The following is a 26557-nucleotide window of genomic DNA, read 5'->3' as shown; positions in this document are numbered from 1 at the left end:
GTTTTTCAGTATTCAGTAACACCCACACTGTATTTTTTTTTATTTGCTTAGTGTTAATGTGCATGTTAAAGATATTTATGCTCTGACAAAGATATGATGGTATTGGTCTTGTTTCTTTGTGTATTTATTTCTGATTTTGCCAATTTCAACTTCCCAGTTCCTGGTAAAGTCAGGACTGTAGTAAAAACACTGATATTTTCTTCTACTGTGAAGTTGAGAATGATAAAACATATGGTAGGTATTGTAAATATTTTTATAATAAAAGTCAATATTTTTCTACTACTTCAAAGATGAATGAGTTTAAAAAAGCCAATATAGCTAATATCTTTGTATTGAAAATGTATTTTTGATAACTTGTAAGTTATATTAGAAAATATGATATTTTTTTTAACTCTACTGGAAGCCAAGTATCTTATCAATTTTCAAGTGTGTTCACACAACACCTGCAACACTGCATAAGTTATATTGATAAATATTGATACCACATTTGATTCTCTTTGTCATTGTAGCAGCCTTGATGGTTTTGTAATAGTGTTCTCATGGTGGTAGTTTAAGGGAAGGGGGGGGGGTAGATCCCAGATGTGGTGAGACGGAAAACCTAAGAGTTGGTCCGGGCTTGCTGCTTCTCCACCAATCATATGGCATATCAGAGGTAGAGCGATGACTGGTTGCCTGTGGGAAGTTGTTTCTGTTAGCTAGCACAATAAAAATCTGGCTCATATCATACTAGTAAATAGAAGGACCTGTTTGTTTGATAGAACATTCTTGTCCTGAAATACATGAAATATCTGCTATAGAATTTTAAACCACAATCAGTCAATCAGTAATCATCCTTCTACAAAAAAACATATTTTGAATAAACCCAAACCTGAAATTTATAGCTTCCTATTTCCAGTTCTGTTCATTTTGAACCTGTGCAAAACAAACACCTGCCTAAAAACAACTTGACCTTACAAAGAAATTCTGTTAAGACATATTTCCATACTATTTAGAACTTTTCCAAGAAGGTATTAATATGATATGGCTATGGTAAGGAAGGAACAGAAAGATATCTCCTGAAAAGGGATACTTGCCCTTGTGTCTTATTCTGCCCATTTATAGTATCATGGTTTCTGGATGATATTTAAGAAGTGTCTTTATCAAGTCTTTTCAAATTTTGATACACTTGTGTTTACTTTAAGCAAGCCCAGTTATATAGCAATATGTTCATTAAACCCCCATCAAACAAAGTTTGGGGGTATATAGCAATCTCCTTGTCATGCCGTTTTTCCATCTGTCCAAAATTCTTGTAAGCCCAACGACACTGAAGGGATTTTTTATGATATTTATAGAAAGGTTGGGTATCATATGTAAATGTTCATGAAGGAATATGATTGCTGTTGGCAGACTCCAAAGGGAGATAATCCAAATTAAGGGTTTAACAAGTTAAAACCTTGAAGCCCAACTCCTCTTAGACTGCTCAAGAGGTTTTAATGAAATTTTTTTTTAAGGTTGGGCATGATATGTAGATGTGCATGAAGGAACATAATTTCTGATGGATGACTCCAAAGGGAGATAATTCAATAAGCATATTACATTTAAGTCCATTTGAACGGGGTATTTTCTTTGTGAGCTTGCTCACCGTATTTCTAGAAACTGTTCTTTTTTACTTCAAAAGTTTGAGTGTAGGGGTATCTAAGTAAGATAAGATATTTAGTTAATGCTGCTGAGGAATACATTTAAAGCTCAAGTCCCATGGAGCCTTAAAGCTAATCATTCTAATGTAAAGTCAAAGTTCAGGAGATTTTGATAAGCTATTTCTCTGTTTGATGGTTTAGTACTGGGGATTAACCTGTAGCTGTATAATGGAGTTGGCGTCACGAAGAAATGGAGATCATGCTTTAAATGTCATCATTTTGGCAAAAAGGCAGATATCTGTGACTTTGAAGGCTGAATCCTTATTTCTGCTAAAAGATATAATGTTAAGAAGTTATTAGAGAAAATCATTCAGGAACTTAATGCCTCATCTTTCGGGACGTAGGAATTTTTACTGATTTCACAGCCTGTAGATTTTAAGTACAGAGAAATATACTAAATCTTAGGAATTTTTTTTGAACATTAGATTTACAACCTCTTTAGATCATGTATTTTAAATAACACCTCTTTTAAAAAAAATTCTTTGAAGCTTCAGACTTCCTCCCCTTCAGATCATGTATATTGACTTAGACCTCAATTAAAACTTTTCTTTGAAACTGCAGACTTTTATCACCATTACATAATGTATTTGGAATTGCACCCCTAAGAAAATTCAATTCTGATTATGCCATTCAGGAGTAGATTGAGAGGAGGCAGACCTATTGTTTACCACCATCAACCCCCCACCCCCAAAAAAAAATATGTTTGCATGAAATCTTAATTTTGCACGAATCTGCTTCCAAAAATATTATTTGCAAGCTTTGTTCCCCTTCTAATTCTGTTTACACCCCCCTCCCCAAAAAACTATGGAAACAAACCAAACTAAAAAAGAATCTAGTATCCACCCATGCCATCAAGTCTAGATTTTACAGTATTCCATTGGCTATGCTTACATTTGACTGTCTACTCTATTATTAACTTATATTTATTACAGTGCAGCTGATTAGCACCAACCTATATTGCATTTTGACAAATATTATTGCACTGAGAATTTACGTGAGTGATAGATACTCTTCCCTGTTAGAATATGTTTTAACACAATTGTAACCTTAAGCATGTTGGCTACTTTGTTTAGGAATGAAAATGATTTAAAAGTATTGTGAAAACTTTAAAGACCTTTCATGCTAGAATAATATAGTAGAAAAAGTTGATGGGTCAGTGTGCTCTTTCTTCAGATGTATGAAAGATTTCTTTTGATTTCCCATAGGTTTTTATCTGTTAAAAACCCCAAAGAAATAACTAAGATTATATAAATACTTCTCAAATAATAATTTAAGATGTTTATAATGAAAGTATGAGAAGAAAGGTAGGGTCACTGGGCAAAAATTATTTATTTTTTTAAATGGATTAAACCAGAAAAGTAAAAAAATCTGACAAAAGTTGCTGAACATGAGCTTTGAAAATAAGTTTGAATAGTTAATATGAAAGTTGTCTGCCTTGAAAACTCAACTTCTTCATTATTTGTTTCATAAATACTATCACACCCACACTTCCCCATGGATGTTGATAACAGATTATGGCATTTGAAAATAGATGAATATATGCTAATTATGTGAGTTATGTCCCTTGGAAACTTTAATTCTTTTGTTTCAATTATTGCTCTCAAGCCTACAAATCTTATTAGTTTTTCCACTTTGTATAAACCCTTTCATGTAAAGTCGATGAGCATGCTCAATATACAATTACATAAGGAGAGGCCTGGGTAGAACAAAATAATTCTCCTTGCAGTAGTGTATAGTAAACATGCTCCACACGTTATCGACTATCCAATATCTAGCGCTAAAGGGTCATATATATAAACCTTGATTGAATATACCCACCGGGTACTAGTGTATGATATTAATATTCTTTTTGAAATCAACTCCTCTTATATTTCAACCTAATTCTGATCAGATCAAGGAAATAATGATGACCCATCTAATTTTGTGTTACACAGAAAGTTCTTCTTACTCCATATTTTGACATTTTTCAATTATTTTCCATAAAAATGAAATTGAACATTATTCATTTCATATTTTTTCTTAGAGATATGAAGTACATTTTGCCATTAAATATATCATGATTAAGTAGTATTATATAGTTATGATAGACGTGTGTTCCCCTCTCAGACCTGTCATGTTTTAGCAATTTAAATAATGTATTATGATCTACTCAGTGTCTCCTTGAAGTACTTTAGAGAAAAAAATGCTATGTAATATCTTTATTGCAAGATAAAAGGTTGATGTGACAAAAAAAATACAACAAAAAATACACAAATTTGATTGATAATATAACAGCCCTGGCTATCATATACAATTCAATCTAACAACCATGATACTGTTAATTATAATCTTATTGTTGAATGATAAGGAGAATAATCTCACAGACATTCATCTTGGATGTTCATAAGAAGCATGGCTGGTGACTTCCAAGAAGCATGACCTGTTTCATGAGAAGCTTAGTTCACACCAAGTGTGGTTCATGTGGTTTGTTCTTTGCATTGTTTTGTCCTGATTATCCCTTGCCTGTGCCTCTGGTAATGTTGCTTGTCTGTGCCACTGGTAATGTTACATGTCTGTGCTTCTGGTCATGTTGCTGTCTGTGCCTCTGGTAATGTTGCTGTCTGTGCCTCTGGTAAAGTTGCTTGTCTGTGCCTCTGGTAATGTTGCTCGTCTGTGCGTCTGGTAATGTTGCTTCTCTGTTCGTCTGTGCCTCTGGTAATGTTGTTTGTCTGTGCATCTGTGCCTCTGGTAATGTTGCTTGTCTGTGCCTCTGGTAGTGTTACTTGTTTGTGCGTCTGTGCCTCTGGTAATGTTGCTTGTCAGTGCGTCTGTGCCTCTGGTAATGGTGCTTGTCTGTGCATCAGTCCCTCTGGTAATGTTGCTTATTCGTGAAATATACACTCACTCTTCTACAGCCCTGAAAATAAACCATTCAGTTATAAATTTTATCAACATTTGATCACATTTATTTCAACCCCCAATTGATAGATTGATTTCAAATTTGGTATGTGGTTATTAATAGATGTGGCATGCCTTGTTAGTTATTTTATCAACATATGTGCAACTTGATTTTTCTATTATATTTATCTCCAATTTCTTTTAATTTTGTGAATCACATCCTAAAATCATTTCTTATTATTATTATGTTTTTCTTTTTTTAAATATTCTTACAAATTTTATTTTGTTCAAAATAAAAAATAAAGAAAATAAATGAGATTAACCCTGGATAATGACCATATGTATCTCTTCCTTAAGTTAAATTACAATTTCTAACATCCATGATAAGGTAGGAATTCTAAAGTTATGAAAGTTACCAGGAAAAATATACAATGTTGTCTTTCCTTGATAAAATCTCTATCACTCTTGAAAAAGCAATCTAAGTAATGCATTTAACAAATCAAGTGTCACTTTCAAGCACTCTCAGATGAAATTAGATATAAATACATATTTTCTTGTTGATAGATAATAGATTGTTATTGCCAATAAAATATCAAAAAGCTGATTCTCTGAGCACCCAATCTTTCCAGGTGATTGATTAAAAACGAAGGAGATTGAAGCATCTTTTTTACTAATTGATTGTAACAGAGAAAATATAAGTCAGGTATCAAACTAGATCTTTAAGTCATATTTGTCTTAGGAAGATTGTTTTAGGAGAACTCATTCTACTGGTTAGTACTTCTCTGAAACCGTGAACTTAAAAAGTTTTGCAATGACATGACCCATTTTGATTGTTGGTACAATGACCTTTCTTTGAATTGATCTGTATTGAAAAATCACCAATGTTTTTACCGCCTGTGCTATTATTCTCCATATTTGTTGGATTCTGAAAAGGTCTGTCTCTCTCTGAATTACATCTCACTATCTTTATAAGAGTTGATAAGTTATAAGCTTTGTTGCTATGAGTAACAGTTTAAGTACAGGTAATTGTGCAAATTACACTGTCCAAGTAGTGGGTTATTCTGAACCATGTTTTTATCTGCTGCCTGATTTTTCCAAAGACTGTCACTTAATTATATTCATCATAACCCTGAATTAATTATGTAGTACTTATCACGCATTGAAGGAAAGAAAGCAGTGATCTGATTGAGCCACTTTACTGAAATGTTAATGTCCTTTCCCAAATTGATTGAAAATGGAAGAAAGCTATTATCAAAGTATTTGACGAATACCAAAATCGTATTTGTCTCAAGGCGGTATTAGTGAAAGAAATCCCTTACTATGTATCATTTGTCATTAAAGTTGATATTATTATCCCTGTAGAAAGAAAACTGATACATGAATTTGATCATTTGAGATTGCCATCATGTGCTCTTGTTAAAACTATCTGATTTGGCTGTATTACTGTATCAGAATGGGTATTTGGTTATAAGCCTGATTAGAAACGTTGATCAGATACACTGAAAACAGCAGTAATATTTGGTAACAGCAGTGTTATACGGAAGCGTGCTTGGATTTAATCATCTCCCACGAAGTAATTCACAAGTAAGGTTTTTGAAATTTTATTATGTAACGGAAAAGTGTCTTTTATTTTTGTTCAGGTTTGTATCATTTCCTTTCAGTGTTTTCTTTATTGAGAAAGTTTTTGAGTCTTTATTTATATCCTTTTGATGTTTCGTCATCCATATATGTCTTTAAAGGTTTTACAACTGTGGATAATTGATGTTTAATTGGCAAGTTTCTAGAACAGCAATCTCTCTTGTTATGCTGTTCAGTTAAATTCTTTGCACTTCAAAGATACATTTGGTAACAGTTTGAGACCATAATGAATTTTGATAAATTTCTGAAGCACTGGTATTAATTCTTTCCCATGCATGATTTGAAAGAAAATATTGATAATTTGTTAATACAAGATTTTGTCTTGCACTAGAAGAAAAACTTCACAGGTATCCGAGTCAGGGAAATAATAAACATTGTGACATTTTGATGAGTAGTGAGATTTTATTAATGTGTGGTGGGACTTCGAAGAAAAAACTGGATCCAAATTATTTTGATTGTTAAGAACATAAAAGAAAGTTAATTTTGAACCTGACAAATGTTTTAATCCCACTTCCAAAAGATTTTAATGAAGGATAAAAAAAAATTTTTTGTTTTGACTTCATTTAAAAATTTATCTTCTTTACAAATTTTAAGTAGGTGTGAACTACTAAATATAAATAATACCTTACATCATCAATGCTTGAAAAGATAAAACACAAAAATTAAAAAATCTCAAAATAAGTCTCTTTCATCCCTTCATGCTTTTTATATATTACTTATTAAGAAAACTTTGTAAAGATTTAGAAATTTCATGACTGGGATGGAAAAAAATATAATAAAATCACTAGCAACATTTGGTCGTAAATTGTAGTAATATGTAACAGCACTTTTATATTATATACTGTAGGTTGAAATCTATATTAATGCTTGTCTCGTAAATTTCTAACATGACACTCAGGTTTTTCTAACCTTGCCTGGAAGAAAGAAGTGAAAAATTACTGGCAACATTTGGCAATAAAGAAAATACACAGTAAAAAGGTCCTAATGATATACGCTGGATTATTGCAGAACAGCAGGTGAAAGTAGATTTTATACTTTTAGTCATTAATTTGGCAACATCTGTGTTTTTATGAAGCATTGCTTTGCTCATTGTTGTAAGGAACCAGTTTGACTTCCACTGTATCCCTGTGCAAATAATTGGTAACAGTTTAAAAAGTTTGTTAAGGATAATTAATACTTGTTTAAAGTGATTATCTTGGTTTATTTAATGGATTAGATTTCCCACTGTGTGTTAACACTGTATAAATTTGAAGATAATCCCATTAGGGTCACCTGAGGTCAACAACACTGGGCTTCCATGGTATAATACCTGTCATTACTTAGGATAATACATTTATGTATGTTCACTTATGTATTTGTGAAATCGGTGAAATCAGGAACTTTGTTTTTGACCTATATAAATTTCGGATTTTATAATAATCAGAAAAACAGGAGCATGTGTATAATATAATTTATAACGCTATGAATTGGCTTTTATAAGTTGCTTTTTGTTTTAACTTATCCTCAGTCACAAAGAAAGTATTGTTTGAAAAGGAGGCACTTTTTAAAATTTTGGATTAACTTTTTGTTTTCTGCTTTTAAAAAAGTTTTGAAATCTTTTCTGGCAATTTATTTTATAGAATGGACTTCTGGTGTGGGTTGTTAAAGTGGTTATATTGGAGTAACTGTTTGAAGCTACTTTTTTAAGCACATTGATTTATTGAAAACTGCTCAATTTGTTTAATTTTTAAAAGTATTTGAAGTATGAAAATAGATGTGAAAACTTTTAGTAGATATGTTTTTTAATGAATTAATTTTGAGTGAACCACTTTTATTCTTTGATAGTAACTCAAAATTTGTGATAATTTTTTTTCACTTTTTATTTTCTCTCAAACTGCACACACTACTTGACAACTCCACTCCAAGACTCCATGCCTCAAGTCCACTCCGTAAAATACATGGTGCTTGTGATTTTAAGAGTTTTTTCATGTATTGTCACCAAAAAGAAATTAAATTGAATAGTAGAAAGTACAAGAATGTATCAAATCTGTAATGCCATGGAAATACTGCAACAAAATGTAAAATGTCTTATTTTTTATTCTTTTTTGAATGACTCACAAATTTTTTTTTCAGGATTAGAAACTTTGTGACGGCATACATCAGTACAAGCCTTATGTGGTTGTAAATGCAAAGGGATATTTAACACTCTGGATTAAATGTTTATGCTACGTCTATCACGCGTTAAAGGTAAGCTAGTTTGTGGATTTTATTAATCTCCTCAATGCCTTATATGTATGAAATATGTAAAGTGTACAAATAGACTGCTTGTTTGAAAAATTTGACATTGGATACATAGATCATTCATTTCACCAATTACTCGATAAATATGATACATACAAAAAAAAGACGTAATTTTAGGTTAAAATTTATGAAGTCTTAAAATCGTGATCTGAAAGCATTCTCTTTTATGCCTAAATTGCACTATTGATGTGCAGTAACATGCAGTTAAATGCACAATTTTGCATTACTTTTTTTTCTGTATAATGATATAGATGCACTTGATCCATTTCACTATTTCATACAGGATTCATTCGTAAAAAGAAATATCATTCTACAGATTCTAGAAATGGATTGTTTTCTATAGTGAAATCTGTTTAAACCAAACATTTTCTGACAAATTTATTCAGTTAAAACAAATCTTTACCATGATGTAGACATATTAGGGTTCATTCTTGGTTCTATTTAAACAGGTTTTACAATATGTTTATAATATATAAACAGTATATTTGTTATTATTTTCATTTTTTATATTAGATTTGTATCACCATCCAAGGCTCAATAAATAATTGTTCCTTGCAGTTTTTTAAAAGGCAAGGAAGCCAGGTGTAAAAAGGGGGCACTAGCTCATTAGAGACATAGTTGAAGGCACAATATGCAATCAGTATCTTTCTTCAAGCAAATTTGACAGAAAAGGGGAGGGTGCTTATGAAATGTATCAAAATGGGCGAGGTTCACATGTCCACCCTAAACTGCTTGATCGGAAATCTACGTGTTACACATGTTTCAATGAATTCAAACAATATTTTTTCTCAGGCTTTTTAGATACTGAATTGATGCATTAAGTAGTAATTTTTTTTTTTTATTATTTATTTTTTTTATTTTTTTTAAATAAACAGATAAATATTAACAGACCTAAATTGGAAGGGAGTCTCAATGAATAATCAGACATTTTAGTTAGTAACTTTAAAAATTAAATTATTTTAAAAAATTTCAGTATGAAAACTGCCTGCAGATTTGTTACCGATAAAATAAACTTATGGTATAAATTATACCATGTAATACAGTTTTTTTAAATGTTCTTACACATCCAGGATCAAAACTGTTTAGTCTAGGGATTGTCCAGACAAGTGTACAATAAACAAATAAAATAAACTAAAACACATTAATGTCCCTTTTTTGTAGCTACATGTATCTGAAAGAAATGTATTATATCTATGTAGGAAGTACAATAATCAAAACAGCCAGAGAAACACAAAATATTTAATTTTGTCCTAACATAGACTTTCTAATAATTACATTAGATTGAAATGATAAATTTTCCACTTGAAAAATTTTAACAAGGCCTAAAGCTCTATTTTAATCCTTCTCTACTATGTTATATTTACATGTAAGGATAACAAAATGTTTTGAATTTGTAATTATGAATTTGACCTTTTTGTGCAATAGGTAGATTTGTACAACATGAAGACATATTCTCAAAACTATAATTGGATAAAAATGAGAAGAATGGATCTATAAAATCTTATTATAAAAAAATGAATTTGATAGTCTACCTATTATACAAAGGTTGAATAGTCAGATCAAATAGATGACAGGTCCCTTTAATATGGATGAGAAAAATGTCTTCAATGAAAGTTCACTTTGTTGAAATTTTATAGATTCATTGGTCTCTGTAATTAATGTTAAAAATATTGACAAAGTCAACATCTTCTTAAAGAGACAATTTTTGACTTGTATAAATCTCTTCTCTATGCATCCCGCCCAAACCTTTCATTTCTTAACATTTCACGCCATGTCTGCATTTAACTTTACTTTTCTGCTTGGATCCACAGCATTTCCATAACTGGGCTCTGTATCTTGAGTTTAATTATTTTACGATAACATCCCTTTTGTTGAGCTGTTTCTTAACGTGGAGATTTAATCGGCTTTTAAAACCGTAGTTGAAATGATTATATAATGGTGCAGAATAGCGGGGGAAATTCTTATATGGACTACAATGGTAGGGTCATAGAGTAATTGAGTATCGTCAACTCTTAAAGTTGTCAAAATTTGTATAAATGTCCCCTGGTGGTCGAGAAGTCTTCTCTTTAATGAACAAATGAAGTTTTCAAATGCTTTCTCACTTTAACTGATAGATCAAGTACGTGTAGCGAGGAAAATAAGAAGATTAATTCTCCAGTCTAATCACAAGGTTTAAATTGTTTACCTGTACATCTAATTGAAGTTTATGCAAACAGTTTGAAATTTTCCTTTATTTGATAAAGCATATAAAAGGAAAAGCTTGTCAAGCGTGAAAGAAAAAATTAGTAAAGCTAATCTGTATCATAAGGGAGGCCCACAATTCATGCTTTTTTATGGAAGTCACAGTGACTTTAAATTTATAATGCCCCTTGTACACCCTCGGGTATTTTTAAGTTAACAAGGTTTTAGGTTACACCATTGTCGTAACAGAGTGACTTCCCCTTCCTTATGTTGGTCAGGACATTCATGGCTATTAAATCCACTGCATCTAAATGATTGATTGGCAGTCATTAATATCTGACAAGGGGACATCCAATACACAAGTAAGTACCTGGGAATTTACCTGTAATTACAGGTGAAAACTTCTGATGTTATTAGTCAGTACAGGTGCTATTCATCAATTGTTCATCTGATTGTGAAAGTTGTCAATTTCATTTTCGTGTGACCACATGGTTTTTGTTTAGGAAGTGAACATTGCCAGTAAGAAATATTGATGGATTTCTGTAATTAATTCAAGGGTGGATTTTTTCTATATTTCTTGTTAAAGGTAAGTTTGATCTTCGACTGACACTGCTCGATTAATTTAAAGTTACCCAAGACCTGTAGTTTTATTTTGACTTCATCATCACCTCATAGTTTTTATTTTAAAATATATATTATCATTGCTATATACATGGATTTATCTGTAATTATACACTTTCATTGATATATTTAATATTCCTAGCCAGGTCAGGCTAATTTTGGATAGTAATTTATACATTAATATTTATGAAGTCTTGCTTTACATGATGATTTGTATGTTTTAATATGTTTTTTTTGGAAGGTTTCCTCTGAAACTTTATGTGTATTCAAAATTATGAACAATTTTGAAGATTATTACTGAAAATTTTACATTAATTAGTTTTACATGTAGATGTAACAAAGTAAAAATTCAGGAAGTTAACAGTTATTTTGAATTTCCTTTTGTTTGATAAATGACTGTTTTATGTAAAACTGTATTTTTTTTAATTAACTGAGGAATTTAAAAAAAAAATCTATTTGAATTTCAATTATGTGGTTTTTTTTCCCCATTTACTTTTTTTTGCCTCAGATGAGCTGTCTTTCCACCCTGTTTATACTTTCTGATAGATTTAAATTGGGTGATCAATATTAATTTCTGTAGAGTTTCAGTAGATTTTTTTAGGATAACCTTTTCAGCATATTTATCCATTAATGGCCCAGATTGGACCTGACTTTAATTGCACCACAAATGAGCAATAAAAATAGAGCAAGACAACTCTTAAATAAAGGCCTTTTATGAACTTTGATGTGGAATTTGAGCCTTTCTTTAGATGCTTTTGTAGTACAAAAAAGAATAAAAATACCAACAAATAGACCATTATGGTATGAATTTTGATGAGGTGGTGAGATTGATTTCTACTATGAGTTTTCAGTGTATTTTGCTCAAGGAACAAGTACACTTCCTCAGTTTTGTGTTTGGTTTGATCATTACTAGGTATTTAAAATTCTTATGTATACACCTCATTGTTTGAATTTATGATTTGAAGGGCGGGTTGTTAACACTCATTGATATCAGGCAGGAAAGCTTTGTTTACTTTTTAACATTTATTATTGAACAACACTCTTTACAACAGTACTGTATCGTTTTCAAGGCACCTTTAAACACAGAAGTTTTACAATTGAATTACTTAGGAAAGGTCATGGAGAGGTAAAACCAACAGTGTTGTGTTGGAGATTTTAGTATTTAGTACTGATCTTAGAAAATGTCATGCAGGGAGTATTTCAGGGAATAAGCTTAAAATGTTTAGTCTAGGACCCCAATGTGATATTGATCAATTAAGGACTTATCTGTAAAAAAAGGTTTAGGCCGAACAATTTAAATCATTAGCTGGTCTTTGAATGTCATCTGTGCTGTTACAGTGCATTTACATTCCTGTAAATATGTGTAAAATTGACAAAGAAAACAACAAAAAGCGTAAAACACATTGACCGCTCTGTGGTCACATGATGCGATCACCAGTTAAATGGATCAGTTTGACGGATCGATGACTGAACGGAAAATGATCGATGACCAATGATGACAATTTTTGTTGCACGGATCGGTTCAGGTACTGTAGGCTACAATGATTGGGTTGACTGATGGACAACCTCCTTAGCACCTCAAATTAAACCATGTGCTTTATCAAATTTCAAATTTTACGAATCATTTATTTATAATGGATTCATAATTAAGAATCTCCTTGTTTTGATAAATTTAGTTTTTTTGGATGTGAATGGAGTAATACTTCTTATAAGATGAGAATATGAAGAAAGACTTTCTCCTGAAAGAAATAATTGTACCTTAGTTCAACATGCATACATGTAGGTAGGCCCTATTGATAACGGAAAGTGCTATTTTTCTGAGTTAAATATTAAATTAATTTCACAGTGAAGTCATTTGCACAATTGGCCAATCTGAATGGCCATACACATTTTTTGTTTATAAATATTAGGAGAGTATTGTGTCTTAAATGTATTTTCTATTTATTGACATATGGAGGTTGTAGTGTCTGAAATGTAACCCAAGTATTGTTTTTGTTTGACAGAGCTGGTCCTAATGATTGTACGATATCACAGTCTTAAAACTTGGTACAGACTTTTAAAAATTTTGGTATATTTAGAAAATTTTTAAAATGGTCTTATGACTTGTTGTTGGATGTGCAAACTGAAAGGTCAATAAAAAATATGCTCTATTTTATGTCTTATCACTAATGCTTATGGTTTTTCAAGCCTAATCTTAAGAGTAACTGTATATACTAAAATGTAGACCATATCTTTGTATTAAAAGAGATATTCCTTTAAAAGAAATGAAAGCCACTTGTATAAATATTTGCACTGCATTTAGACTGGCGACGATTTCTCTAAATCAGAAACAAATCCGTTTTCATGCACTTATTTATGAAGGTTTTTAGTCTGAACTAAGGGCTATTTAACATGGTAAAATATTTGAAAGTCTCAAGTACTCAGAATAGACAAAAATGATTGAATACTGAAGAATTGTTTGGATTAAGTTTTACTCAAATTATAAAATGTATATTATAGATACTTACTTTGAGAATAAAATTTATCGGCAAATTCTTGACATTTTTGGAAATGGAGCATATGCCATGAATAGAAAAGTTTCTTGTCATTGTTATTTGAAATGCATTTTTCTAAAATGTTTCAATTATCATACGTCATACTGTCTATTGTTCTAGATTTAATCCCAGCGGTTTCATTATTTTTTTGCAATACAAGTACCTTTGGTTTTTGGTTTTGTAGTAGGTACTTTTCATAATTTTCTTTTATAAACGTATATAAAAATTTAAAATTCAGGAGGTACCTTTCAGTAGCTTAGAAGGGTATAAGTTCTGCCTCTTAATGAAAGGCCTGAATCCTGAAATTCTTAAGTCTTAGTTTATTCATTTTCATGGTTTTTGTTCTTCTAAAAGGACTTAGAATTGCCTTTATATACCAAAGTGATGTTAATTCTACCAGATGACCCCAAAAATACAAGCTTTTGAGATAGGGCCAAAAAATGGCCCTTATTGACACTCATCCTTTTCATATTTATATTGAAAAAAGGTTTGATCACTTGTTCTTAAGGTTATTGTAAAGGACCCTTTCCCATTCAAAACTTCTCTAAATCATACCAAATACTCGGTGCCATCAGCTTAGTGCATTGTATATTTGTTAGTAATATACTTTATTTTTTTATTTATTTTTAAATATATTTGTTTTTCTCATTTAATAGAACATCTTTTCAATGTAATAAACAGGCTTTCTTTTCAATTAACTTGGATATTAATTGGGATTTGTTTACTTCGAGAGAAAAAAGAGGGGCTTTCTGATTCTTCATGGCATATCTGAAATCAGATTGCCATTGGGTCTCAACCATTTATGTTAAGTTCAGTAGGTGAATTCTCTATATTAATATAATCTGATATGAATCATGTACATGTAAGTATCTATCAAATTACCTAAGGAGATTATACATGTAGATCAGATCACAACTTTTCACCTTTCACCTAGTATTTATTACATCAATCTGACCTAAGAATAGATCTTTTATGACCTTACTAAGGTCATTTTAATTGCAATACACTAAGGTTGATTGGGGGCAGTAACTCCTGTTTTACATGTAATGCAATAAAAAAATACTGTGATTATTTTTACAGTGTACATCTTGTCATAATTTTATGATGAACATCACACTTGGAAATCTGTCATTAAAGTGTAATAAAATGGTTATGGTATATATATAAGCACCCTAATCAAGGGAGGTTATTGGTATTTTACAGCATAAGTGCCAGTTAATATCCTTCAAAGTCCTGGATATTTGGGTTTTGTTGTAAATGATGAGGAAATAAATCCATGATGTTCTTTTGAAAGTGATACATGCTCATGTCAATATTTATTTCATTACTTAAAATACAATACTGAACTTATTGAACTTCTTCAGGTTTTCATTTGAACCCAATTTAAATTTACCAGAAGTCTGTTTTGACATTTGAGCAGAAGTCTCCTGAAATGCTTAACACAGATGAGAATTGAAAATCCATTTTATTTGAAAATCTATTATGGGGACATACATGTATCTGGTACCATTGTCCTACATGTGTTTTGTTTGGTTGGTATGATTTAAATTGATCTTCTCTGCAGCTAGACAATTGTACCCATTTGTGACATGTTATTAAGAAACCTTTATTGTTTAAGTAGTTGATATGAAGTCTTCCAGGCAACTATACAGTTATATGTCACCAATGTACAAGTTTGTAAACACTCTACATACTGATGAAAGGATAAGGCCATATTTTGGCAGAAAATTGTGGTTTGGTTACATAGCAATACATGTTATTCTGGATAGCTACCTTTGTTTCAAGCTTATTTTACTGTGGGATCATTGACTTCCAACTTTTAATGTTTAAGTTACAGATTTGTCCTGGTGTTAAGCTGGTTTAGAGGACACTGTCTCCAAATTAGACCCTGGATGAATGACTCACTCGATTTAAGGGGTATTGAAATATTAGGCAGTAAATTTTAGCTATGTACACTAGCAGGAGAGCCCTTAAGGATTGTAAATGTATCCTGATACAATATACCATTGAACATGATGGAGTCATATATCATCCTGATACATGTGAAGTATATGCTAATTTTGTTTAAATTGAATGGAGGTATTGTTGAAACCTGTGGATGGATCATATTATAAATATTTAATTAGAATGATGCACTGTGGACCTAGTTTTATCAATCTGTCTTATTTTGCAAGTATGGGCATAGCTGATTCTACTATAGAGTAGGGATCTGTTTGGTCATTGAATTGTGATTTTCATGGTGTAACCGTCCACCCATGTGATGAATGACTGCGAGGCCCTGAAATTATACATCCAATCTTGAACTTATCAAAATACATTGCTTCTGTGGTAAAGATTTGAATTACTATATTGTTATTCCATGTTTGAGGTTGATAAGTACTTCAACATTTTTAAAAGCATCCATAGACCTAAATTTTGTTTTGTTTTCTTTCATAGTCTTTAAGTTTTGTTCTGTTGTTATCTGCTTATAAATCTTAATGGAAAGGTAAAATGGGTGGTTTATAGATTATCTGTCTGATTATTTGATCAATTTAATTATAGGAATAATATTTCTATTCCACATTCACCATTAAATTCATATAAAAATGTCAAAACTGATGAATACTATTTTTGAGGGGAGGGGTGTTGCTTAATCAAACATGTGTTATCTCCCCTTATCAGGTACAGGTGTTTTTTTCAGCAAATGAAGAAGAATTTCAAAATTTTGTTGTATTATTGATGGCAGGTATTGGAATTTTTATTGTGAAATATGCTTATGAAATACCTGCAAATGCAATTTATGTCTGTACCTCTCAATGTGATACTTGTATTTATATCCTTTAGATTCTGATACCCATCTTTTAACCCTCCAACAGGAATTTAATGTTGTAAAACTAAATCTATTCCATTAATAACATTTTTATTTTTTGATAATATACTATACTAAACCTAAGTCGTTACGTATTAAATGAATACTAAATCTTTAATGTTGAAATATTTTAAACTTCTTATTTTTCAAAATTTCTTAATGCATTTTCATCACATTTTTTGGTGTTCTATTTTTTTGTTGTTTTCATTTTCAAATATTCTGTGTGAAACGCTCTCATCAGAAACCTGATTTCTGATTTCATATATTTGGATAATACGGTGTGTCTAAAGACCACAAACACATGTATATTTCTCATGTTGCACAACAAAATCTTTTAAAGCAAGATTGATTACCACTTGAAATTGATCCAACTTGAGTCCCAGACACGATATTTCCTTGTAAATAATATTGATTCCTGTTTTTGAACTTTAAAAAGTAAATAATGGTTAGTTTTACATCATCACTAAACTTAATTATTCATAGATGTGTACTAAAATGCCAGCATGATTTTTGAATCAATTTTTAGCATTATCTTTCCCATGGCGCCAAAATTTGTTTATAATTTAAAAAAAAAAATTTGGATTTTTCTAATCTATTGTCCCAGTTAAAGGCGATTTAATGCTTCAATTTATTCAAAGAGACATAAGATTTTACAATTTCATTTTAAGCATTTCTAAACATGTTACCTTGTATGGTTCAAATAGAGTTGAGTTTTATGATCAAATTCTATGAACTCTGTGGATCAATTATTTGATTCTTTTTTCTAGAGGTAATCTAATTACAATATCATGTTCCATTTATAATCACCACAGTATTAAATTAGAACCCAATCAATTAATCAATCAATAAATAAGCTTGTTTTAGTTAATCATCTCAATCAGTGAGTGTTTAAACAAAATGCACTTGAAGTAGTCATTAGTAGGCCATTTATATTTGATTTTTAGTTTTTTTTCTCATGAAACTGAATTTACTTGTGAATATTCTATGAAATTAGAATTACCTCAATAAACCAAGAAATTGAATTACCTTGATATAGCATGAAACTAAAACTGAAATTACCTTTATATACTATGAAGTTGAATTGACCTTTATATACCATGAAGTTGAATTGACCTTGATGTACACTGTACCATGAAACTAAAGTTGTGAATTCTGAAATAACCTTGATATATGAACTTGAAAATCATGAACTCTCATGGAATAAATATGTGTTTTTCCATGCAATACCATGAATGTTAGATACAATAGTTTTACCTTGGAACTACTTATTCACAGAATGTGAAAAGCAGACAGCAGGTAGGGTAAGAGGAGGGAGAATAATTAAAAATTCAGCAGTAAACTAAGCTTGGGATCCATGATATAGAGTCAGTTTATAAAGAATTGCCTCATTTTCAGTCAAGGATCCATGATATAGAGTCAGTTTATAAAGAATTGTCTCAATTTCCGTCAAGGATCCATGATATAGAGTCAGTTTATAAAGAATTGCCTCATTTTCAGTCAAGAATCTGATTCATCCTTCAGATGTTAATAGAGATCCATTTACAAACACAAACAGTCATCAAGTTTTAAAATGTTTAGATGAAGTGGATGCCTTAAACCAGTCTTAAATTTCAAACAGCATCTTGAGTCATCTTATTTGCATTTATTAAAGTGCATTACATTTAGAAAAATATACCCTTGCAGGGCAATCTTACATTGTAAACTTAAATGTAGAACTAACAAAGATTGGGCAAATTGAATGGCTTACTGGCCCATTTGCCTGTTCATCTGCCCTTTACAACTCAGGTTAAGGTGTTATTCAACCTCAGATGAGACATTTATTGGTAAGTTTTTTGTTGACGCACTTGACTGTATCACTGGAGGCACAGATTAAGACACTTCTTTTAATGAAGGGGGTCAAAGAAAATAATGTGTTTGAGTGTGATTTCCATTAACCACCTTAGTAATCTCCCTCTAACTCAGATGACCATGTGAGGTCTGACTTGACAAATAAGATAGAAAAACAGTCCCTATTACTCTAGAATGGGGATGAGTATATAGATGGTTGTGATTGAAGCAAAAAGCGTTAATAATCTGGTGGAAAGGGTGTTTTGGGTACAAAATTTAAAAAGTTGTCTAAAAGAGCTAAACTGCACTCTAGAGAATAGCTTAAAGGAGTGGATAAAATTAGAAATTATGTTGAAAGAAAATATGACATGAATTAACTTATAAGTAATTCCGCTGTGTCAGTGCACTCTCAATGTAAACATAAACCAGGAACTAAGTACAAGCAAGTTCAATCAGGGATGGTTTTATTCTGTTTTTTTTTTTTTTTAGCTCACCTGGCCAAAGGCCATGTGAGCTATTGCCATCACTTGGCATCAGTCATTGTAGTTGTTAACAATTATACAAAACTCTTCTCCTCTGAAACTACTTGACTAATTAGAACCAAACTTGGTATGAATGTTCCTTGGGTATCCTGCATAGAACTGATGTGGGAAATTTTGATTCGTCGAAAAACATAGCTGCCATTACTAAAAGTAGAACATAGGGGTTAGACAGTAGTTTTTCACATATATCTCCAAAACCGTTAGGTTTATCCAATTTTTTTCAATAGCTGAAATGATCCATAATATTAGGACTACAAAAGTCTTCAGACTCCTTGTAAGAGTTATTGCCCTTGAAATGGGAAAAATGACTTCTTTTTTATTCAGTCAATATCTTGAAAACTATGATAGATTAAAAGAAACTTTCAATTGTTGAAAAGATCTTGTGACAAGTCCTACCAAAGACTTCTTGAGTCAGAATTGTTGGACAACTTCTTGTTTAATTTATTGCCTTTGAAAGGCAAAATTTAACAAGGTGAGCGATTCAGGCTCCTGGGAGCCGCTTGTTTATATAGGGCTGTGAAGGCTATATTGCAATCACCTTGTTTGTCCCTCCATCCATTCCTTTTTTGATGACAGATTTCTCATCTACTGGAGAGAATGCTAAGATATTTGGTATACTGTGAAAGTACTATTTTTCTTGGGGTACCAGTTTGCGTGGTTTTTTGGGTAGACAAAACCATGAGATTTGGTTCCCACCGAAAAGGAAATTTTCTTTGATGTGTATACTGAAATCCTCAAATCCTCAAGAATATACGAACTTGTGTTTCTTCCCTTATCCATAAAAATTGGTATCCACTTTAAAGTACTTTCACAGTATTACTTTCTCATGATGATTTGTACTGTGTCTCTGTTTCTCAGCTTTGAAATGATAACAGGGTGTAATGTGCAACATCTGGTTTTTTGTTTGTTTTGTTTTGTTTTTTTTATTTATTATGGTCTTGCTTCTGGTATACCTGTCCTGGCATCATTCTGTATAAAGCAGTTTTCTTATTTTTTGTGTTTCTGATTTTACATGTGTTCTTGGTTAACATGGAAACGGACAGAGCTGTTTGTTTTATTATTTATGATGACAGTATTGAAGTCAATGTTGACATTTCTAGTTTAATAGTAATATTGCAAGTTTTACATGGTCTATGAAAAGCAAGACTTGTACCACATAAATTAATTTTTTTTTAATGAAATACTAGTTCTTTTTTTAATTTAAAAAATGGAAGATGACATAAGAGATTTTACTCCATAATAAGCCGTGTAAGGCCATTTCCTGCTCACACTACTTTCAAGCAGTTGGAGAATTGAACACTGATCTTTCAATATGTTGCTGCTTTATTTAATTTAATTCCCATTAATAATGCCTTTAATATCATTGAATATTTTATTCAAATACAACAGAAACTTTCTCCATATTTGGTCAGTATGTTAATAACTCATTTTACCGATTTTCACACCTCCCTACTTATGCCATTCCATAACACACAGACTTGTATGTTGTTTGATCACATGATTAGCCCTATCCATCACATATGTTTGTTGATCGTGTACATTAATTACCCCTTGTTTGTAATGTTCCTAACTTTGCTCCAAGGTGATTAAAACACTATGCTAGGAAATTAAATTGAGCAAAGCTGAGATGATAATACAGAATAGTTTGTGCTGTGTGTACAATGTTAATTGCATATTCCCTTTGAAGGTTTTGATGGGAAAACGTTTGATAATTACACCAAATGGTGAAAAATTAACAAAACCATGAATTGCAAATAGTTTGGGAAGTGAAGCTGACATTGTTTTGAATTATTAATGTTCTCATTCACAGGTATCTTAGGGTTGATGAACGGGTCTGACATGATCCATGATTGGAATAGATCGGAAACCGAAGGGGGCAAAGTCATCCTGTCCTTTGACTTTTCCATAGAAGATCTTTGACCCGATAAAGATTTATGGGAAAATTCACAATGATTGCCTAGATGCTATTCCATAAAATAAATTTACTTTGTTTGATTAAAATGTTTGTCAGTACATGGAGTAGCAGTTGTTGAATTACATCATTGAAGATATCTGTAGAACAATTAGTCTTCTAAGACAAAAAAGCTATTGTAAATAAATGATACACCAGCACTCAAAGCAGTGCCAAATTTTTGTTAGAGGCTATATTACTACTGGTTATTTTTCCCCAAGTTAATAAGTATCAAATTGATTTAATTTTGTTTCATTTGGGTACATTTCTGAATTTCAGTAACGATGTTTTCACCGATAAGCGCCATTTTATTACCATAGTACAATAAACATACATGTACTTTAATTTGTTAATTATATTTCCTATGACGCTTATTTTTGTATTTCACGATATCAATTTAATTTATTTTTGCCACCAACACTTTTTAACATGTTTTTCATAATGAATGGGGCCTATATTTACAGTAATTTATTTTCATGTGTTTTTCTTACGCGGGAGATTATTGAAAATAATTTTGTTTACAATAAATGCATGAAATAGACTGATATGGCCACACATTAATCAGTTAAGGAAGGTATAGAAGAAAAAAAGATAAAAAAAATAAATTATGTAAAGTTGTAGTTATCGAGAAATTAAGGTAATTCTAAGTTAGACGAAAAGTAAAAAACATGGAAGAGAAAAACAGCTGAGCTAAACCTAGTGAAAGCAATATATTTAATTAAGCATTACCTGCTGTGTTCATGACTTGAGCCCAAGGTAGTTTAGTGTTTTACATACATTTATTATCTAGGTACATGCTTACATGTTAAAACTTTGAAGGTACCACTTAAAACCTACAACATTTGGCAATCAATTTTCAAAGAACTTTTTTACACTGTCAACATTGACAAGTAGAGAACTTGTGTTCCTTTCTTAATTGTTCTAGGGAGGTATTTCTTTCAGGATTGCTGAATGCGTGTTTCTGGGGAACAAAAATATTTTGATGACTTGTGTATTATTTGGTGCATGCATGTTGGAATCTATCTAACTTTCCTATCAGGGAGATTTTCTTAAAAGATTGTTCTGAAAAGAAACTATTATTAGGTCATGAAGTCAATTTGTGAGAAAAAAACTGAAAAAGTGTGATATCAGAAAGAAATCACAGCTATTTTAAGTAATATTCAGATGTTCCCACACACACTGTCTAGGTGGAAATATGTGCATGGAGTGGTTTTCACAACATCCACGGTAATGAAACATCCACAGAATTTTCCAATTTAAATGAGTCGTGGACATTACAACATCTACCAAAGAATTAACACCCATGAAATATTTTACCATGCAGCCAATAATGCCATAAAAATTACATTTTACCAAACATTTCAATATTTACAGTAGTCTTTAACATACAATAAGGCCAAAAAACTAATATATCTGTTTCCTGCTACCCTACCTACCCTAATTTTTTGTGCCCACTCAAAATATTTTATGGCCATTTTGACACAAGCTCTGTTAAAGTCTAGATTGTTTCTATTAACTCAATGTAAACATTTTTTGAAAATAAAATAAGACCTATTTTTGTTGGCCTTAAAATGAAGCCTCCTACTTGTTCTATTAAGTTATCTGTAATGATCTTGCGATGTATACAGCATTTTGTGGGAAGTCTCGGTTTTGCCCACTAGTTTTCCGAACTTTTTGTAAGTATTCTAATTTGTATCATGACTTGATGATGGTATTTGTCTCTGGTAAATGACCTCTGTTAGTTATAATACCCAGAAATAGCAACTTTACAGTAAAAATCTCAAAAGGTAAGGTCTTAATGGACAAAAAATTGGGAAATTGACTTTTTTGGTCTACGAGTATCTATTGTTGTCGGTCCATTAAAAGCCCCTACAAACTTGTTATAAAATATACTTAATATCACCTGAATTATGTAGATTTCAATTCCCTTGAAATTTACACCTCATTTTAATACCCTTTCCTGTTAATCGTTAGTCAGTTTTTATATTGATTCCATATAGAATAAAGAGTCCCCATAGAATTCAAGTTGTGTCTTTGGTTTCAGTCTTATGACTAAATATTTAAAGAATTTATATAATGGAATCAAGAAACAGATATATTTTTGTCATCTCTTTATGTAGACTGTTAATAGAATACTTAGGTCAGCAGCATAATTTGTTAATATTGCATATACAAAATACAAAACAGTTGAGAAAAAGGAGAATAAAAATGTGTGTTCTGAGTTGTTACTACATCATTTTCAATTAACAATTGTCACAACTAAATATAATGCCAATTTTCTTTGGATATTTTAATTATTCACTTATATAAAACCAGTAAGCAATTCAATTGTAACAGACTATTGTTCTAATTTTAATGTAGATTTTGTATATAACAGTAGAATACTGCGCTCATAACAATGTTTTTGGAGTTGAAGACATGATTTGGTATGCAGTACTTGTTAACAACATTCACTGTACTGTTGATCAATCGATATGAAACTGCAAGTTAATTTTGATGTGTCACTTTAATTGGTAGTTTAGAAGTTAATAGCGCTGAAACTTTTGTTTTCAACCCGCAATTAACTCCACTTTATTGATTCGTCCTAAAGGCTTCCAAGTCTGAGAAACGTTTTATCCATTCCAGTCTCATAACAGTGCATTGCGTTGGCATTTTAAACAGATTCTAAAGTTTGTGTCTTCAAATCTGTCGTTTTAACGGAAACATTGTGTTCACTTGCAGGAAATGGGCTTAAAAGGATTTGGCCCAATAAAGTAAGTTTGAATTTCATTACCTTGTAAGGTGTCCTTGGGAATTGTTTGTAGGTTTAGTTGTATTTAATGATGTTTTTTTTTACAGTATTCTGTTAGCTGTTGCAGTGTTTAATAAACATTATTGACGTATTTGTTAAAAACTCATGTTCCTAATAGTATCCTATTTCTTCTTGAATTAATGTGTTAGTGATCCGAATGTGTTCTAAAATATATACAATATTTTGATATTTGTTGTTTTAACTGGAGCTGACTGACTTTATAGTAACATTGATCAGTATCAAAATATTGGGAAATATTTTGTTCATTTTTTTAAAGAATATCATGGCATTCAGATAGGCTGGGATTTTTTTTTAAAGGGGGTTGGATTCTATCTTTTTTTTTTGTAAGTTTTTGTTCCAAAACATGCAAAATTAATAAAATTTCCCAACAAAAATATTGGTTGTTCAGGGATATTGTAGCATATTAAAAAAATTGTAATAAAATTTCAAAATGGAGAGAAGGGTGTTCCAACTGCTTTATGCCCCCTAAATGTGGAGTGCAAGGAGGGTTCTTCCTATCAATCCCCCTTTTAACTGATCTCAATTTAGAAAAAAAAAAGGTTTTTTTACATGACCCTTCGGAAACTTGTTTATAATCTACCCTCCTCTAGGTAGAAAGTTATGTAATTTTAAGGAGGTCTTTGATGATGACATGTGTGAAAAGTACTTGAGATGAAGTATTTGAGTGGGTGTGGTTTACTTTCATTTTAAGCAGTTGTCGACACTCCAAGTTGTCTTCACTCCAAGTTGTCTTTGGATAGTCTTTAATCTTCCAAAAGATCTTTTAAGTGGTATATAAAATTATTTCCTTATTAATGAATTCTGCTTTGCTAGTAATTTGTTTGGATGCAAATAATGTCTTTTGTTGCATTATTTCATTTTACATAAGACTTGACCTAATTTTTTTTGTAGATCAAAGATGAATGTCATTTATTTGTTCCCATGCTATACTATGTGTTCCATTTGAGTGAAAGAAGTTATTGTTGTGTTTGTGCTAAACATCCATGAGACTTGTGATAGAGCAAAATCACAGGGAACTAAAAAGATTTGGAAGGGAAAAGAAAGCAAGTTTTGTTTGTGGTTCTTTAGAAATTAAGTCAGAGAATATTCTCAAATTTGTGACATCATACATTCTCACGTATTTGATTTACATTCATGATATTTTCTAATTTTGTTGACATAGACATTGGGCTTACATTTGGATTACGAAAAAATAAAAAAAGACTAGCATTATTACTAGCCATTTTAATATCATTTATTAAAAAAATAGGTATATTTGTCTTCACCAATATGGTATCGTTGAGTTTACAGTTGTAACATCCTGTTGTAAGGAGTTTCAAACTTCACTCAATTTAATGGATGACTACCACTGTAAGCAACTAAAACTCACCTTTAAACTTAGTTGTCAATAATGTAAGACTTCAAATTTAAGGATGAATATTTTAAAAAGCCTATGCTATGGTAACCAAAAATTTATTTATACTAGAATCAAATAATAAGCTTGACTAAATATTCCCTTCGTCCCTCAGTAGAAAATATGTATCTAAACGTGACTAAATATTCTTATTTCCCTGGAAAAGAAAACATCTATATATATGTGTGTGACTAAATATTCCCATCTCCCTTTAGTAGCAAATGTCTATATTGGCTTTATATCATCAAATTTATTGATCAGTTTTGTAGATGAATGTAATGTTTAGGAAAATCTAAATGAGATCATTAAAAATTTACATTGTTGAATAAAGTCATCTGTTTTATTCCTAATTCAACAATCATATTTCATTTCTATGTCCTGTTCATTGGAACAAATTAGATAGGCATATATCTTTATGGACTATTAGCTAAATAGAAGCACTTCTTACTTTCAAATCTAAATAGAATGACCAACTTATCCAAACCATTAGTCTTACCTGATCTGTCCATCTGTTACAATTTTTTCCATAGCACATTACTCAGCAACTACACATCACAGAGGCTTTAATTCTTTACATTCTTTCTGTAGGTGTGTTTTATGGTGAAATCCAATTTTGAAAATTCAACAACTTCCTGTTTACCATGGACTTTGTTACGTTCCTTATATCATGATTGAAAGCGGGGGTATCACTAGCCATCACTCACAGATTTCTTGTTTGCATCAGTTATGGAATAAAGAGAGAGTTAAAATGAAACTCATTATTCTCAGGAGGTGCCCTTTAATTTCAAAGTTTTTCTGAATCACTGTGTCCTTAAAATCTGCTATTTTAAGGATCAAACTTAGGTTCCAGGGATATACAGGACACTAAGTCTCACCAGTCTTCATAATGGAGTATTGATGGTTCCTGTAAACATTTTGAATTCTGCTGGTATTGCATTTAATATATTAAGACTTTGTAGGTCACCAAAATATTATATTCATTGGATTAGCACTGTATACTGTTAAAGTGCTATTGTTTGTAGGGTACCAGTTTTCATGGGTTGGCCGAACCACAAAATTTTGTTCAAAAGGAAAAGGAGACCCCCATTGTTTTGTATATTGAAAACTTCAAAACTACGAATTCAAGAATCCACAAACTTGTGTTTCCTCCCTTATCCACGAAAATTGGTACTTTCACAGTACATTTGGCTCAACAAAACCACAGTTGTTTACTATATATCACAGTGGTAATTACTGGAGGTATTCTAAATGACCTTCCAAAATGTTGCCAAATGGCTGCATGATATTTCACAAGGGGGAAAAATACTGCTAGGTTAGTACAGTATCATGAAGACTTAGGAAACATTAAGGCAATGTTTCAAGTTATTTCTTCCTAGT

At 31.3% G+C, this 26557-nt stretch overlaps 1 protein-coding gene across 22 annotated transcripts in view; it reads left to right on the top strand.

Moving 5' to 3' along the window:
• The window catches only part of LOC148603565 (zinc finger CCCH domain-containing protein 10-like), a 132385-nt gene that overhangs the window by 85638 nt on the left and 20190 nt on the right, over positions 1 to 26557 (top strand). For 16 of the 22 annotated variants that reach the window (XR_015916426.1, XM_088552033.1, XM_088552026.1 and 13 more), the window contains one exon: positions 8304 to 8417. The gene's annotated coding sequence lies outside the window, so the exon portion shown is untranslated. Of the gene's footprint in view, positions 1 to 5990; positions 6138 to 7184; positions 7208 to 7506; positions 7529 to 8303; positions 8418 to 10880; positions 11015 to 11060; positions 11239 to 23591; positions 23729 to 26557 lie in introns of those variants that run through there. The other 6 variants (XM_088552043.1, XM_088552046.1, XM_088552044.1 and 3 more) reach the window with 6 other exon arrangements.

The sequence above is a fragment of the Perna viridis genome, chromosome 11, assembly GCF_037379345.1.
Source record: "Perna viridis isolate PV_CMFRI_1.1 ecotype Kerala chromosome 11, ASM3737934v1, whole genome shotgun sequence".
NCBI classification, from domain to species: Eukaryota; Metazoa; Mollusca; class Bivalvia; order Mytilida; family Mytilidae; genus Perna; species Perna viridis.
The sequence above is the reverse complement of the archived record's forward strand: the minus strand, read 5'-3'. Positions and strand labels throughout refer to the sequence as shown.